The following is a 17,117-nucleotide window of genomic DNA, read 5'->3' as shown; positions in this document are numbered from 1 at the left end:
GGGTGGTGCCGATACCACTAAAGGCCCAATACAAAGGGTAAACCTATCTTTCATGAATCCTGGTCCCATGCTCTCTGGGACCTTATATACCCAAACTAAACCACCCAAACCAGCACCTTGAACTTATAATAATAGTACAACCCCTTCGGCCCTCCTTTTGTTGCTGAACTCCCGTCATCCTTGGCCATTGAACTATCATGCTTCCTAATACTCTGAACTTTGAAATTGTAACCACATACAGCAGAATGAGGCAGAAGAGTCTTTAAGAGGCAAAACTGAAGGTTACAATACAGAGATTTGCATGCAGAGCAGATGCTATACCACTGAGCTACATACAACACTTATTTCAGAGGGAGCAAACTATTAGGGGAAATGAAAAGGAGATAAAAGCAGCAAAATGCAACAGACTTCAGGGAATATGGAATTCTAGTAAGTCACAAGGCTCAGGATGCTTAGCGAAAATCAAAGTAGAGATGGTGGTGATTGGGTATTTGAAGGAATAAGGGGAATTTGAACATGTACAAAGAGAGAGAGGGGAGGAGACATTTTTGCAATAATGCTGAATGTTGTGTTGGTATTCAGGATCTCTAGCAATGCACATAAAGAAAGATGGCCATGGAGGTTCTTGTTTGCTTATTACATTGACATCCATCTTTACTCCAAGGAATTCAAGGTGTTATATGTAGTTCTCATCCTCCCCATTTTATCCTCCCCACAACCCTGTAAGGTAGGTTGACTAGCCCTCAAGTAAATTTTCCTCAATTCTAAAATTGAAAATAGACTGAACTGAAAGCTGCTTGTGACCTGGAAGTCCATCTTTTGAGCTTCTTCTCTGCTAATTAGCACAGTGTCACAGTCTGCTTTTATCTCTCTCAAGAGGTGCTCTGGTGTTTCCATTAGTAATTGCCATTGCGATACACAGCAGTAGGAGATCTGGATTTGTGGAGAGTTTTGTGGCACAATGATTTTTGCAGTAGTTGGACAACGGGTTTGCGTTCATCTTTTCCGAATGATTTGGAGTACCAGAGCAGAGCAGCACTGGATGTGCTGGACTGTTGTCTTGCCTTGGTAATGATCTGGATGAGAGCCAACAAACAGAAGCTCAATCCAGATAAGTCTGAGGCACTATTCGTGAGTGGTTCCCTAGGTCAGATTGCCTAGGTGAGGTTGCCTCATCTTGATGTGATTACACTCCCTCTGAAGTAGCAGGTGAATAGCTGAGGGGTACTCCTGGATCCTTTGCTGCCACTTGAGGCTCAGGTGGCTTCAGTGGCGCAGAGTGCTTTCCATCATCTTTGGCTGGTGATGCAGCTGCGTCCCTATCTAGACAAGGGATAGTTTTAACTACTGTTATACATGCGTTATACATGGGTCTGTCTTTGAATACAGTTTGGAAACATCAGCTGGTGCAGAATTCATTGGCTAGGTTGCTTACCAGTTTGAGCATATTACACTGATCTCAGCCCAACTGCACTGGCTGCCAGTTAGTGTCTGGTCCCAGTTCAAAGTGTTATAAAGCCTTAAATGGCCCAGGACCACAATACATCAAGGACCGCTTCTCCCCATAGGAACCAACCCGGATCCTGTGATCACCATCTGAGGCCCTTCTTCGTGTGCCCCCTCCATGATAGGTCTGGAAGGTGGCAAAATGATAACAAGCCTTTTCTGTGGTGGAATTCTCTCCCCAAGGTGGCTTGCGTGGTGCCTTTGTTACATATCTTTAGGCACCAGGCAAAAACGTTCCTCTATAACTAGACCTTTGGCTGATTAAGCATTCTATGGCCTTTAAAGCTAGAGAAGGAAGACTATTGTTTTTGTTCATTTTTGGTTTTTATTTGTTTGTAGTCCTCATCAGGAGACTGACTCTTTCCTGCATATTTGTCAGATCAGTAGAAAGGAAATGGCATTAATAGGCTGCAGATATGCTACAAATGTACTGTATTTTTCGCTCTATTAGACGCACCGGACGATAGGACGCACCTAGTTTTTAGAGGGGGAATGCAAGAAAAGAAATATTCTTTAAAGGGAGCGCTGAGCAGAGCCTGTATGCATCCCAGACTCTGCTCAGCGCTCCCTTTCACGAGCCGTGTGGAGCGTGTGTGCGGGGCTTGCAGGCTCTTGGGGGCTTTTCTGGGAGGTGCAAAAGCCAACCGGAAAAGCCAGGGACAGCCGCACAAAGCCTCCGCAGGGCAGCGGGAGGAAGGCTCCCCGTGCCCTGCGGAGGCTGTGCGCGGCTAAGCCATAAGCCAAGACAGCCAGCGGGATCGCAGTGCAGCTTAGCCACGCAGCCTCTCCCGGGCAAGGGGAGCCTTCATCCCCTGCCTGGGAGAGGCTGTGCGCGGCTAAGGCTCCCCCAAGAGCTGCGCTCCCTTTAAAGAGCGCACGGAGTGTGTGTGCGGCTCTTGGGGGCTTTTCCCCAAGGAGGGAGAAGGACTGCCCAAGACCGCACACACATTCCATGGCTCTTTATAGGGAGCGCTGAGCAGATCCTCCCGCCTGCATTCGCACCATAAGACACACACACTTTCCCCCTTACTTTTTAGGAGGGGAAAAGTGCGTCTTATAGAGCGAAAAATACGGTAAGTGCAGACTCCTAGATGGGTTGAATCACTATGCTTTGGGGGATTTAGCCAAAGCTCTTTTTCTTTACAGATTAGTGCATGCAAATTCTGCACATGAATAAGATTTGTGGTGTTATTTATTATTTCTATAGCACCATCTGTGCATGGTACTTCATAAAGAATAGTTTCAATAACACACACTTTGTGATCAGTTTCACATTACCAAATATAGAATGCAAACTAGTTTGGAATGGGATGGGTATAATTAGATAACTTCCATGATTTGACGAACTTCACAGTTCTTTGTTTTCTTGAGCATTGACGAAAAGTACCAAAACTTTGCCTCCTTTTAGTTTTTCCTGTTAAATCAGCCTTTCAAAGGGATAAAAATAGAAAAAAGGTTGAGCACAAGGTTTATTGACCTGTAATTTTTTCTCCTCCTTGGTTTTATACCAGCGTCCAAGGGGATGTCAGAATCTTTTCCCACTGTAATTATGTGAGCTAGTAAAGTTGTCAGCTTTTTGCACTCAAGTTGAGGCTTCCTTATTTTTATCTCAAGTTGAGAAAATCTCACACTACTTTCCTTTGACAGAAAGACCTGCTGCGTGATTGCATTTTTGCAAAGTCAACCTCTCTGCAAGGCTGCACAAGTGTATACCATATTTTAGTTTGCGTCCGCCACGAGAAATGCATTGCAGAAATGCATGCAACTTTTTAAAGGTTTTTTGCTGATAAGAGTGTTGGGGTTCCTTTGAGTAGCTTGATTCTATGGGCACTTTGCAATGAGGTTATGTCATGCTCAACTTGATCAAAAGTATGAGTCACCTCTGTGTTTCATACATAGCTTAAGGCTGCAATAAGCCCCACCCAAGGTCATAAGAGTGACCTTATTGGTGCTATTTGGTGACAGTCATCGGAAGCAAAAAAAGAAGTATGTTGGCCATCCTTGGAAGAGTATTGGTTCTTGGCATACTGATAGATCTCCGGTGATTTGAAGTAGATTGGCAAAGATGCCAGAATCCTGATACAGTGAAGGCAATAACAAAATGATCTGGAGGTATTCTACTTGTGCAACCTCACCCTGCAGAATATATAGTGGTACCTTGGGTTACAGACGCTTCAGGTTACTTACTCTTCAGGTCAGAGACTCTGCTAACCCAGAAATAGTGCTCCAGGTTAAGAACTTTGCTTCAGGATGAGAACAGAAATCAGGCTCCGGCGGCTTGGCGGCAGCAGGAGGCCCCATTAGCTAAAGTGGTACTTCAGGTTAAGAACAGTTTCAGGTTAAGATCGGACCTCCGGAACGAATTAAGTACTTAACCTGAGGTGCCACTGTAATAGGTTGTTGGCTCCCAAAAGGATACAGTCTGCATTTGTCCCTGTACTGTGGAATGTCCTTCTCTCTGTCACACGTGAAGCAGTGACCACCAGTTGCTTCAGATGTCTTGCAAAGATCTTGCCTGTTTGCCCAGGCTTTCCCTGGCTCCAGTGGCGTAGCGTGGGGGGTGCAGGGGGGGCCGGCCGCACCGGGTGCAACATCTGGGGGTTAGGGTTAGGGGGCGCAAATCCACGGGTTAGGGGCGCAAATTACTTGCCTTGCCCCGGGTGCTGACAACCTACGCTACGCCACTGCCTGGCTCTTAAAACAGGACCCAGTTTGTGTGTATGAATCCCCTGAACTCTGTTTCATTTGCTTTTATATCTTTTCATACTGTTGCATTGGTTTTAGGTTGCATTTTTGTTTTAATGGATGTTGCTTTTTCATTGCTTGCAGTGCACACCTGTTTAGATACTGGTTGTTTTTTGAAAAACACTAAATGTTTTAGAAATGCTTTTAAATAAAATGAATCAACTAAAATGACACTGACCCCACATTATATTACTGAAGTGAAGAGTGGGGGATAACCAGGAGTGGATTTGTGTGGGGGAGAAGTGCTGGCTCAATTCAAAAACAAAGTCCTGGCTTCAAAAGGATTTAGTTCTAAGGGACGCAGGTGGCGCTGTGGGTTAAAGCCTCAGCACCTAGGACTTGCCGATCGAAAGGTCGGCGGTTCGAATCCCTGCGGCGGGGTGCGCTCCCGCTGCTCGGTCCCAGCGCCTGCCAACCCCAGAGTCTGTCAAGACTGGCCCGTACGGGCAGGGGTACCTTTACCTTTACCTTTATGCCTTTTGCAGCTTTCTTCACTTGGTGGCTCTTGAGTTTCCAGTTAAAAAATCCGAAGTAGACCCCCCAAGTCTGACACCTGCCTGCTCCGACTTTAAAGCAGCTTCTTTGGGCGAATAGCACGTAGGCTCAGAACTATTCTGCAGGCCTTTGAAGGAGTTCAGCATTCTAGTTTCTTCAAATCAAATAGTTCAGCCACAAAACAAGAAGAGTGTAAAAACAATTTAAAACAGTTCCACATTAAAAAAAAAACTAGTTCCAGAGCCAGAACCAGATGGGGATAAAAGAACTCTGCTCATTAGGCTGGTTGGAAGAGGAAGTTTTTTTCCAACAGATGCTGAAAAGATAACAGAGATAACACCTATTATGTAGTATAAGAGCAGGTGCTGGCCACTCTAAAGGTCTAATTCCTACATCACCTGGAATTGACCTCCTTATACGATGGTACCTGCAGGAAGTCCTCTCCTGCAGAGCACAGGGATTGGCTGGGTCTGTAAAGGGTGAGACAGTCTTTCTGGGTCTAAGCTTATAGGGCTTTATAAACAAGTACCTGCACCTTGGTATTATCTGGGTCAGTATGGTGTGTGGAACTTCAGTGAACATGCTGCAGCTGTGTTCCAACTCTGTATACTTCTTCACTTCCATATTTGTCTGTTCTGTGTTGCCAACTGTAGGAACTAAGTTATTTTGATTATTAGTATACCTTTTGGTTAAAGCCTTTGCTTATTTAAATGAATATCTGCACTTGTGGGGTGTGTGAGAGCAGCCTTTGCCTGCTTGCTAAATCTAATCTTCTGAAGACAACAGAATAAATGTATAAAAAGCCTGGAGGCTGAAATTGAACAAATCAACTGAATGCACAGCAGTCTCATGAAGGACTGGTTCTGCTTTTGTGGAAAGCTAACTAGCATATTATTATTATTATTATTATTAATTGAATTTATATAACTGAACTCAGGGGGACCTTGCAATGAAGGTTGCGCAATAGCTGAAGAAGAGCATCATTTGGCTTTGACAGAAATGTGAAATTGCTTAACTCTGAACAAAAACACACATCTTATCCCTAAGATCAGCCTCTGCAACAGAGGACTGGAAAGTAGCCAATGTAATTTTTAGAAAGAAATCAGAGAAATTTATATGCTGGTTAGCTTGAAATGGTAGAAAACACAATTTTTTAAAAATCAAGTGTATAGAAGAACAAGTCTTGCTGAAGAAGAATCAGCATGGCTTCTGTGAAGGTAAGTTCCAACTCGCTATTTTGTGAGTGCTAATAGGCATATGGATGAGGTGTGTTCAGGTAGACATAATGTATTTGGACTTTTGAAGAACTATTTGCAAAGCCTCTCACCAGAGGCTCATGAGTAAAGACAGCTGTCATGGGAGAAGAGGACCAGCCCTCTTATTGAAAACTGGCTAAAGAACAGGAAGCAGAAAGTATAATGGACAGTTCTCCCAGTCAAGAGATAGAAGAAATGGTGTTCCTCAAGGTTCTGTAATGCCTTCTTTGCTTGTTCATTTATGACTCAGTTGGGGCAAGCAGTAAGGTAACTGGGTTTGTGGGCAGTGTTAGAAACTGAGCTATAAAAACTATTTGCCATATGGCCCCATAAAGCTGAAAATAATTTGTGTGTATTGCCAGCTCCAGCTAAGATCTGACCCGTGCCATAGCATGGCAGCAAAAAAAATGTTTCTGTGCACCAGCCAGCCAGATGGTGGAGGTGTCAGGTGTCATCCTGGCGCCCATGCTCCTTCACTTGGTCACAAGTGGTCAATAGTCAGGTGCAAAATGCGCCTGCTGCCTGGCTAATTTTGAACACTGTTTGCAGATGGTTAAAAACAAAAGGAATTGTGTTGAATCTCCAAAGGGCTCTCTTCAAATTGAATGGATGGGCAAAAAGGAGCACTAATGGGTTCTGAATGTCAGTGACTAACCAGGAAAACTTTTTTCTACCTCTGGATTGTGGATAGTTAAATGAAGACATTGACCCCAATGGCTATGAAAAGGCAAATTGCGTGCTAAGGATCATTGTGAAAGGAATGGAAAATAAAACTGCTAATAACATAGTGCCTTTATAACAATCAATGCCGTGACCACGCTTTGAATACTGTGTGCATTCCTGATCACTCAAAAAGAATATTGCAGATCTGGAAAAGGTGCAGAGAGTTTGCTGGAGAAATTCCCCCACGAGAGCACAGTGTTTTGCATGCTTTAACTTAGGAAAAAAATGTGAGAAAGAGATGCTTGTAAAATAATGTACGCTGTGGAGAAAGTGGACAAAGAGATGCTTTTCACCTTGCTTTATAATACGAGAATCTGAGCTCATCCATTAAAGCTGAATATTAGAGGTTTCAAAAAAAAGAAGAAAAGGAAATGAGTTCTTTGCTCAGTGCCTAGTTAAACTATGGAACTGACTTCCACAAGGCGGGAAGATGCCACCAACCTGAATGGCTTTAAGAGAATATTAGACAATTCACAGAGGAGAAGGCTACCAGTGGCCGTGGACATAATGGCTATGGTCTCCCTTCACAGAATGCCTCTTGAGTAACAACAGCTGTGTATCACAAATGGAGGGAGGATTGTTTCACTCTGGTCTTATTTGCAAGATGTGGTGACTGCCAAATTAGACAAATTAGTGGATGATAAGGCCATCTGTAGCTACTAGCCAGCTACCTCCAGGTTCAGAGGCACATGCCTTTAAACACCAGGTGCTGATAATTGCAAGAAGGGATATTATTTTTGTTTTGTTTAGGTCCTTTGGCTTGGTCATAAAAGGGTTTGGACACATTCCCAATGAGGAAAGGCTGAAGTATTTGGGGCTATTTAGCTTATGGGAGAGGCTAATAAAATTATACATGGTAGGAAGAAAGTGACTAGAGATACGATGTTTTCCTTTTCATAGGGCTGGCACTTGTAGCAGGATTGGTCACTGAATAGAGGAGGGTGGCTGGATGTTCAGAACAGACCAGAACATGCACTGTGCTTCTGTGCAATGCAAAAATAATTTATGGGATTTGCTGCCCCAGAGTGTGATGATGGTCACTGTTTCAGATGGCTTTAAAGTGAAATTAGACAAATGGTATTGGCCATAATATCTAAATGGGGCCTCCATGTTCAGAAGCGGCATATTGTGGAATAACTTCCTGGGCAGGGAAAGGGCATCAGTAGAGGAGTGGCTATTATTGTTAAGGAGTTTACAAAATATTAAGATCTTCAACCTGACCTGGTAGTGTAGGGGCAACCAGTGCAAACTTTTGAGCACTGGAGTTATGTGCTGATGGCAGCCTGTCGCTGTCCACAGTTTTGCTGCAGCTGGAGTCTCCAAACCAGGCCCAAGGGTAGCCCCACATAGAGCACATTGCAGTAGTCGACTCTTGAGATTATCAAGTTCCTGCAGAGGCAGCCTTAAACTCTGGAACCTGACCTTTTAGCAAAACCCACCTGGGAAACGGGAAAAATGCTCTTTTTGCTCTTGATGCATCCTTTCTTCACTCTGCAGTTCAGGCAAATCTGTTTTTCAAAAAACGGTGTGCTAATGTGTAACCTTTGATGTTTACATGGTTTTCTACTTAAATTGTTCATCCACTGGAAGCAGAGTTCCTGCTCTGTTATAAGCAACAGAACCTTGACTTGCATGCTTTCCGCCTCATCCCCAAATACCACAGAAGAAAATGCTTTTGGGCACACATCTTCAGAAAGAGGTAGCCCTAAACAGCTGGCTGGCTGCTTTAATCTATATACAGTGGTACCTTGGGTTTCAGACTCTTCAGGTTACAGACGCTTCAGGTTACAGACTCCTCTAACCCAGAAATGGTGCCTCAGGTTAAGAACTTTGCTTCAGGATGAGAAGAGAAATCGCACAGCGGCAGCAGGAGGCCCCATTAGCTAAAGTGGTGCTTCAGGTTAAGAACAGTTTCAGGTTAAGAATGGACCTCCAGAACGAATTACGTTCTTAACCTGAGGTACCACTGTATTTTAATAATAATTCTGTTGGTACCTAGCTGGCTTTCCAGCTGGCTTTCCCCCCCGGCCACCCTGTACTGACAAGAGTTGAAGGCTTATTTTCATTATGTAACCATTAAAAAAGAAGCCCTTCTTGCAAGATTTGCAAGAGCTCCCCTCCTTGGTTTCCAAGGAAACAAGCTGGAAATGCTTGAGCTAGGTGTAGATATAATCATCAGATGTGCCAGTTTCTTGTGGGATCCAAATATATTTAATAATGATATTTTAGGGTTGAAAAAGGAGAGTGCTAGTTTTGTGGTGGTCCTTGTCAGCAGGATCTATGAGGTTTAACATAAGAGGGGCTGTACTGGATTAGACCAGTACAGGAGCGTCTCCTCCCCCATCGTTCTGCCCGGACACTGAGGTCCAGCTCCGAGGGCCTTCTGGCGGTTCCCTCACTGCGAGAGGCCAAGTTACAGGGAACCAGGCAGAGCGCCTTCTCGGTAGTGGCGCCCGCCCTGTGGAACGCCCTCCCACCAGATGTCAAAGCGATAAACATCTACCTGACATTCAGAAGACATCTGAAGGCAGCCCTGTTCAGGGAAGTTTTTAATATGTGACATTTTAGTGTATCTTTCATCTTTGTTGGAAGCCGCCCAGAGTGACTGGGGAAACCCAGCCAGATGGGCGGGGTACAAATAATAAATTATTATTATTATTATTATTATTATTATTATTATTATTATTATTATTAGACCAAAGGCCCATCAAGCCCACATGTCACAGTGAACCACAACAGGACCTGAGTGTAACAGCTCTGACCCCAATTGCTATTCCCAGCACCTGTCACTTAGTGCTTCTGACAGCGGAGGCAGAACATTAGCCATCTTGTCTAGTAGACTTGTCCTCCATGAATTTGTCTAACCCTCCCTTAAAGTCACCCAGTTCAGTGACCATCACTATATCAAGTGGGAAGATTTAGGCAGGCAGACTATGTGTTTTGCCCAAGAGAAAGCATATGTCCAGATTTGGAAGTAGATGACTGCCCCAAGGCCTTTGCATTACGAACAGGATAAACAAGCTTCTTTTGGAGAAATAAGAGGCCCCACAAATTGCACATTTTTAATACTGTTATGGTTGACCTTCCAGCAAAGTACAAGATCTGAAGATACCTGGTAAAGGTTTATAGCCTTGGCCTTGACATTTTCCTCTGATCAGGAGTGTGCTGTGAGATGAACGGCTTTCAGAAAGAGGAGCCAGCTTCGGTGTAGGATACTTGGGGTCACTTGGGGGATGCAGAGTAGCTGCCTCTGGTCAGGACTGAATTTTGCTCTTTTAGTTAATTTTGCCTTTAGAAAACAAAATGAAAATTGAACAATGGTTGCCCTGGCTTGAAATGACGAGGAAGCAGGGCCCAAGGTGCTTAGCCCAGTCTTGACACATGTGCTTCAATTTTAAGCATCTAGTTCAGGGGTCAGCAAGCTTTTTCAGCAGGGGGCCACTCCACTGTCCCTCAGACTTTGTGGGGGGCCGGACTATATTTTGAAAAGGAAGCAGAACGAATTCATATGCCCCACAAATAACCCAGAGATGCATTTTAAATAAAAGGACACATTCTACTCATGTAAAAACGCGCGGATTCCCAGACCGTCCGCGGGCCGGATTGAGAAGGCAATTGGGCCAGATCTGGCCCCCAGGCCTTAGTTTGCCTACCCGTGATTTAGATTGAGTACAGAAATATTCTCATAGTGTTACTAACTCCTTGCTTGCATGCATCTGGAATGCGCATCACCGTCAATGTGCACTGTTTTTGGCCCTGGAAGGGGATGGGATGGTGTTTATGTGCACTCTGCTGAATGCAATCCCTGTGCAAATGGGAGTTGCCTGTATCCCGTAGTGCAGGCTTCCTCAACCTCGGTCCTCCAGATGTTTGTGGCCTACAACTCCCACGATCCCTATCTAGCAGGACCAGTGGTCAGGGATGATGGGAATTGTAGTCTCAAAACATCTGGAGGGCCGAGGTTGAAGATGCCTGCCCTAGTGTGTCTTTGCATTGCATACTGATGATCTTCCCCACCAGCACCTGAAATGTTTTGTTACCTAATAGGAGAAACGAGTAGTAGACAGAAAGGAGCAGAACTTAAACAAGTATTGGATGGATATTTCTGATTGCCCAGTAGAACTTGGAAGAGGCAAAGGGAGGAATGGAGCAAGTTGCATTTTAGAGAATTGATCACAGTAAAACGCTTTGATTCTTAATTCTCCTGTGGTTTCCTTCTTTGCTCATGTGAGTAGCGCCATTGATTCTAAACAGCTACTCATGTAAACTGGAAAGATGTCTAGCATTTTACTGTGGGAATTGTTTTGTGTGTGCATGCAGGTGCATTATCTTTTGACACTCGGGTTCCTTGATTTGATTTTTGGCATTCTGAGAAGGCATGTGGAATACGAATTAGAAATGAAGGAGTAATCGTATTGTGAAATCCCCTCCTCGGTTATAAAGATGGTTGCTTGCAATACCTCAATTAACAAATCATAGGCTGGATCTTTATTTAGTAGTACTTTTTGTGCTTCTGTACATCGCACGTATGTCTCCCTCTAAATATGAACATGAATTGGCTTGGGATGGGTTTCTAGGCATCGTGTGAAAGATTCCATGTTTAGGGTTAACACGGGAACCTCTCTCACTATTTGCATTTTGAAATGTTTGTATCATTTGGAACATTCTTTAATGGCATCTGATGAAACTTGTGGCCTAGGGTTTCAAACGTTTTCTTCTAATGGATGTGCATTCTTTTGAACACAAGTTCTTGCACTCATTCTGCTGGAGATGCATGGCTGCTTTTTGTTGCCTTCTGCCTGTCACAAGTAGGGAGCTGGATCCTGCATTTTTAAATGCCTGAACAACTCACCTTGATAGGGGCTGTGGATGTAACAAGGCGAGGTTGGCTGAATCCCTGAGTCTTTCTGAGCTTAATGGCACTTCCTTCTGCTTGCGTTTCATTAAAGCTCTGAAATGGCTGAAGATCAGTTTCTACTGAGCATGCTCTGTTGTGGAAACTGCACCCATAGAGGGAGATGGAATTGTGAACGAAGGAATTAGAGGCCTGGAAGGAGATTTCGCAGCTTTCTCCAGACAGAACCAGAGGTAGGGGTTATCTGGCAGCTTCATTCTCTTGCCAAGGGGGCTTCAGCCGACTATGGGGCTCTAATTGCTTCTTTTGAAGAAGCTGGAATCGGTTTTGAAAGCAGCACAGCCAAGCAGTTGACACGAGATGGCTTCAGACTGCTTCCTGCTGATATATGTGTGTCTGGAGGACTTGAACACAAATATATGTAGTTTGGCTGGCCTGTTCAACCAGCGCAGAGCAAGGACCTGCTTTTCCAGTGTTTTGGAGCGTGGGCTGGTAAACTAGGAGAGGGAAAGAACTGGCAGAGATGGCTTATGATGTGTTTCTGAGCTGGGCCTCTACATCTCACATGGGAAGCCTTCGTGGTCAAAGGCATGAAAGCAATTTAAGTTTCACACCAAAATCTGCTGACTGTTGTGAAGCTACGGAATGCCATTGCAATAATCTTCTTTTCTTCTGCAGATGATCCATACGATTTACTGACTTATTTATTTATTTTAGCATTTGTTTTGCTTTTCATGATCTGGTCAATAACATTATACCATGGCAAAGCAAGCAGGCAGGTGAACAAAAGGAGGCTTTCTAGCATTGCAGAGACATGGGATGGTATATTTGTGTGTGGTAAATGTGGCCTTGGTTTGATGCATTGTTTTGCTCTGATTGGCATGTCAGTTCAAGGGGAAAGAACAGCTTTGTCACTCCAAGGCTTTGCCAAAAGGTGGTTTCTGTCATGGCTGGGTTTCTGCTGTTGCACTAGACTGGAAAGGGAGGTGGTATCCTAAAAAGAGAGGTCTATAACTCTAGGCTTGTTGCTCCACAGTTGTTCTTTTGGATTATTTTGATTTTAGCGTAGGGTTTTGGATTAGCAAAGATTGACACAGGTCCTGTGTGGCTTCCCAAGCAATCAACCTTCCAGGCAAACAAAAACCCTCTTCACCAAAAAAAAAAAGGGCCTTAACTGGGGTTAGTGGTTTATATGCTGTTTTGTGTTTGATTCCCAAGATTGCGCCTGCTGCTTGGAAATGCTGCTTGTGTGTAGGTCAGCAAAGCTTGCCAATTTGCCGTGCATTCGCAAATGCAAGCGCAGCAGGGGATTTGAAAAGGACAAGACATGAAAATCTTTCAGTTTCTAGACAGCGCCTACCTAACCTAAGTCAGACGCCATGGTTCAAAGAGGTCTGTCTTGAAATAAAGCCTGTTTCTGGCAGAGCTACTGCAACTTTCACAGGCAAAAGGTTCACCAGCTGAATCTGGAATGGAAGAGCAGTTTTGCAGACTTGGCTGGGAAGAGTTTGGGATATAATTGACTTAATTTACTCTCTCTTATATAAATGGTAAAAGAGTCGCAAGAGCTGTCTGGAAAAGTTGGCAGCTCTAGGCCATCCCTAGGGCTCAGACCATCCTTCGCCATTGTGGTGCCCTGCAGGTGTCTGTGGACAACAGCTGTCATCAGCCCCAGCCAGCATGGCACAACTGCCTTGTGTGGTTAAGTCTTTCATGTTAGGCCAATCAGTAGAGTTACCTGGATTAATCTATGTGGGGCAGTGATATAGATTTAAAGTCTCAAAGTCTCTAGCTATGCACGAGGTGACACTCCCTTACACTGATAATTGTTGTAAGTCAGGAAACGGCACAGCCATTCATAAATGTATTTTGAGCTGTGAAAATAAGGCTAAGCACGAGGGTCTGTGAACAGAAACTAGATCTGAAGTCAATGCAGGAGGCGAGGCTTTGCTTGTGTACAAAGATCTATTCTTTACTCAGGTCATTGGCTTTTTATTACTTTGCCTTCAAAATAGTTTCCGCCCACGTTTTCCTGTACATTTGCCTTCACGGAGAGAGGACTTTACAAGATGCTCGATGTTAAAATCTTATGAAACCATTTTTTGCTGTTGTTTTCGCATGAAAAAAAAAGTGAACTAGACTTTCACTGGTTCACACTACCTCCTTGCAATTACTTCATCACTTTTATTTTTGGAAATTGCAAGGGTGAGTTGCAGTCCCCACCCATGGGTGTTTTTCTGCTCATTATATGTGGAGTAGAGGCCTCACCTTTTGCCTGGCAGAATCCATTGCTTAGTTGACTAACAGAAGCAACGCCACTCAAGCCAACTGCAGGCATTACAAGTGTCAGCAGACAATTGAGAAGTTTTTTTTTTTTTTTTTAAAGAGGCAGATTGCTAGGACAGAACCAAAAAATCAGGGTTTTCTGCAAAGAGCACAAGAGTGTACAAAATTTAAGCGGTTGAGATAGGAAGGGAAGTGATGTGGGGCGGGGGAGACACCTTAGAGCCCAAGAGAATTGGAAGCAGAGCTGTTGCTTGTGTTATCTGCAGTGTTTTTGTAAAAAGCAGCATGGAGGAAGCCATTTTGTCTGCCTCTTTCACAGTCAGAGTTAAGATCACATCCAACATGGCTATGCCTTTATCTCACTGTACAACACCTCTGATTATTTCCATCTGTCTCCTCCTCCTTAGGTAGTAGAGAAACGAATTCCCTTGGCTGAATGCAGTCCCATTGATTTAAAGCAGTATTCTTGAAGCACATTCTTGGAAGTTAACAAAGAGTGTGTGTGATTCAGATATTCCTTTTCACTCAAGCAATTTCTGGTTTATGCATCTGCTGCTGCTACAACATGCAGTGGGGCTTAATGAAGACAAGAGATGACCATTATAAAGTGCTGTACTTAATATGTTGTTGGTTGCTGAAGTTCACAGGTTTTGCACGTTGAGCCTTGCCTATAGTTTGTTTTTCAGATATAGTATAGCAGTTATATAGTGACCTGACTAGGTTTCATGGAGTTGACGATTCTCAACTTGCATTGTCAGATCAGAACAAGAGCATTGTACACCAGCAGATATTTATTATGAATGTTTTAAGAGTGTAATCCATTGTATTGTGTGCACACCCTTCATTTAAAGAACATTACTTCTTCCCAAAGAATCCTGTGAACTGTAGTTTGTTAAGGATGCTGGGAATTGTAGCTCTGGGGCAGGGGTAAACAACAGCAATTCCCAATATTCTTTCGAGGAAGCCATGTGCTTTAAATGTACTTTTAAATGCATGGCGTGTACAGAGAAAAGCGTTGCTTAAAACTGCTGAAATGAATAGGACATAGGTTTTCTTAGCAGTGACCCTGATAACTTCCCCATCTTCCTTTGCCCTCCCAACATTTGCATTTCTGGTGGATTGCAGAATTAACCAATGCAGGTCTTGCCAAGCTTTGACTTCACCTGTAAAAATGGGTGGTCTTAGAATGGGGCAGAAGTTTGGTTCCTCAGTCTCAGATGCTGAATAGGAATGTAGGAAAGCTGTCTTAAACTGAGTCAGACCACTGGCCCATCTGCAGTAGCTCAGTATTGTCCACAATTACTGGCATTGGCTCTAGGGTTTCAGACAGGAGACCCCACATCTCTAGGGTTTCAGGCAGCTATGACACTTACCTTTCAAAACCGTTTGTGGAGCCTTGTAGGTTTAGAATACCAATCTCCTCCTGAGAGTTATTTCAATGGTAGTAAAAAATGGCACTCAGGTTTTTTTTTGCAGGGATTGTCATCTACACCCCCCCTCCCCCGGAGTATACAGAGGAAAATGAGGTTTCTGTGGCACGGGCTGAGTAGCTTTAATTTAATGGGAAAAATAAAAGATGCAGGAAAAATAATTTTTTCTCCCCTTGGGAGTCCTTTGTTTGTTGCAGTCTCTTTATGCATGTTGTGCTGCATTATTAAGACTTTCAAAAGTGACACCAGGTCTTGGAAGAGATAAGGTCAAGAGGGAACTGGGAGGTTTGTGCAGGGTGTGTGCAGAAGGCTGGATTTGGGACCTTTCCCCTTTTATACCTGCCGGGAAGGAATCTCTGAAAATTACGTATTATTATGATGTAATTAACCAAAAGCCCGTAAGGAAGAATGTGTCCTTTTTGGAAAGGAATGTTCTTGTTTTTTCCTTTCTTTCTGAAAATGGGAGATCCTGAAAGGAAGAAAGAGAAAGTAAAAGAAAGAAAGAAAGAATTTCATGCACCACTTTTCAGATTCTAAAGGAGCTTGATACCTGTATGGCCGCTCGCAGAACACATTGTGAAAAGAAGCTGTACAGTGGTACCTCGGGTTAAGAACTTACCATATTTTTTGCTCTATAAGACTCACTTTTTCCCTCCTAAAAAGTAAGGGGAAATGTGTGTGTGTCTTATGGAGTGAATGCAGGCTGCACAGCTACCCCAGAAGACAGAACAGCAAGAGGGATTGCTGCTTTCACTGCGCAGCGATCCCTCTTGCTGTTCTGGCTTCTGAGATTCAGAATATTTTTTTTCTTGTTTTCCTCCTCCAAAACCTAGGTGTGTCTTGTGGTCTGGTGCGTCTTATAGAGCGAAAAATACGGGTAATTTGTTCTGGAGGTCCGTTCTTAACCTGAAACTGTTCTTAACCTGAAGCACCACTTTAGCTAATGGGGCCTCCTGCTGCCGCCGTGTTTTGGAGCACGATTTCTGTTCTCATCCTGAAGCAAAGTTCTTAACCCAAGGTACTATTTCTGGGTTAGCAGAGTCGCTAACCTGAAGCGTCTGTAACCCGAGGTATAACTGCTTTTCTTGAACTGAAACTGTCCCTTGATAGTAGCAACTTCCAGGAAGGTTGCCCTGTTTCTTTTCTTTGGTTGCAGCAAAAGCAACTTAGGTTGCATATACACCCGTATATTTAAATCACACGGCCCCAAAGAATCCTGGAAACTTGTTGTCACCCCTCACAGAGCTACATTCCTCAGCAATCTAGCAAATCACTCTTCCCAGGGTTGTTTGGTGGGTGGGATGGGGAGAAGAGCTTTAAATTTTTGGTGTGTGTGTAGCCAAAGAATCTTGTGGCACTTCAAAGACTAATAAAATTGTCATGCATTTGAAGCTCCATTAGGCCCCATTCTTACCTGGAAGCCTGTTTTGGAGGTGTTGAGGTTCTAGAACAGAGCTTTCCAAACTGTGTTGCAACACATTAGTGTGTTGGCTGCAGTGTGTAGGTATGTCACTTGAACACTCCCTGTGCTCCTCTCAGGGCTGGAAAGGGGTTAGTTTAACCTCTGGTTTGCTAGTAAAATGGAATTACTGTGTAGTGAAATAATGCATGTCTAAAAAGTGTGTCACCAACTTGAAAGGTTTGGGAAGCTCTGCTCTAGAGGCTTCTAAAATAGGCTGTCTTCAAGTCAGAACAGAACCTAGCTCAGGCATAGGCAAACTCGGCCCTCCAGATGTTTTTGGACTACAACTCCCATCACCCCTAGCTAACAGGACCAGTGGTCAGGGATGATGGGAGTTGTAGTCCAAAAACATCTGGAGG

The 17,117-nt window shown here is 43.9% G+C and overlaps 1 protein-coding gene across 17 annotated transcripts in view; it reads left to right on the top strand.

Annotated features, from left to right (window-relative positions):
• Positions 1-17,117, top strand: part of EHMT1 (euchromatic histone lysine methyltransferase 1) — a 143,102-nt gene that overhangs the window by 27,167 nt on the left and 98,818 nt on the right. For 3 of the 17 annotated variants that reach the window (XM_083721615.1, XM_083721610.1, XM_083721622.1), the window contains exon 1: positions 11,675-11,813. The exons of 12 other annotated variants lie outside the window; for them this stretch is intronic. The gene's annotated coding sequence lies outside the window, so the exon portion shown is untranslated. Of the gene's footprint in view, positions 1-11,674; positions 11,814-17,117 lie in introns of those variants that run through there. 2 more of the 17 variants (XM_083721603.1, XM_083721614.1) reach the window with 2 other exon arrangements.

The sequence above is a fragment of the Podarcis gaigeae genome (assembly GCF_964106915.1).
Source record: "Podarcis gaigeae genome assembly, chromosome: Z".
NCBI lineage: Eukaryota > Metazoa > Chordata > Lepidosauria > Squamata > Lacertidae > Podarcis > Podarcis gaigeae.
The sequence above is the reverse complement of the archived record's forward strand: the minus strand, read 5'-3'. Positions and strand labels throughout refer to the sequence as shown.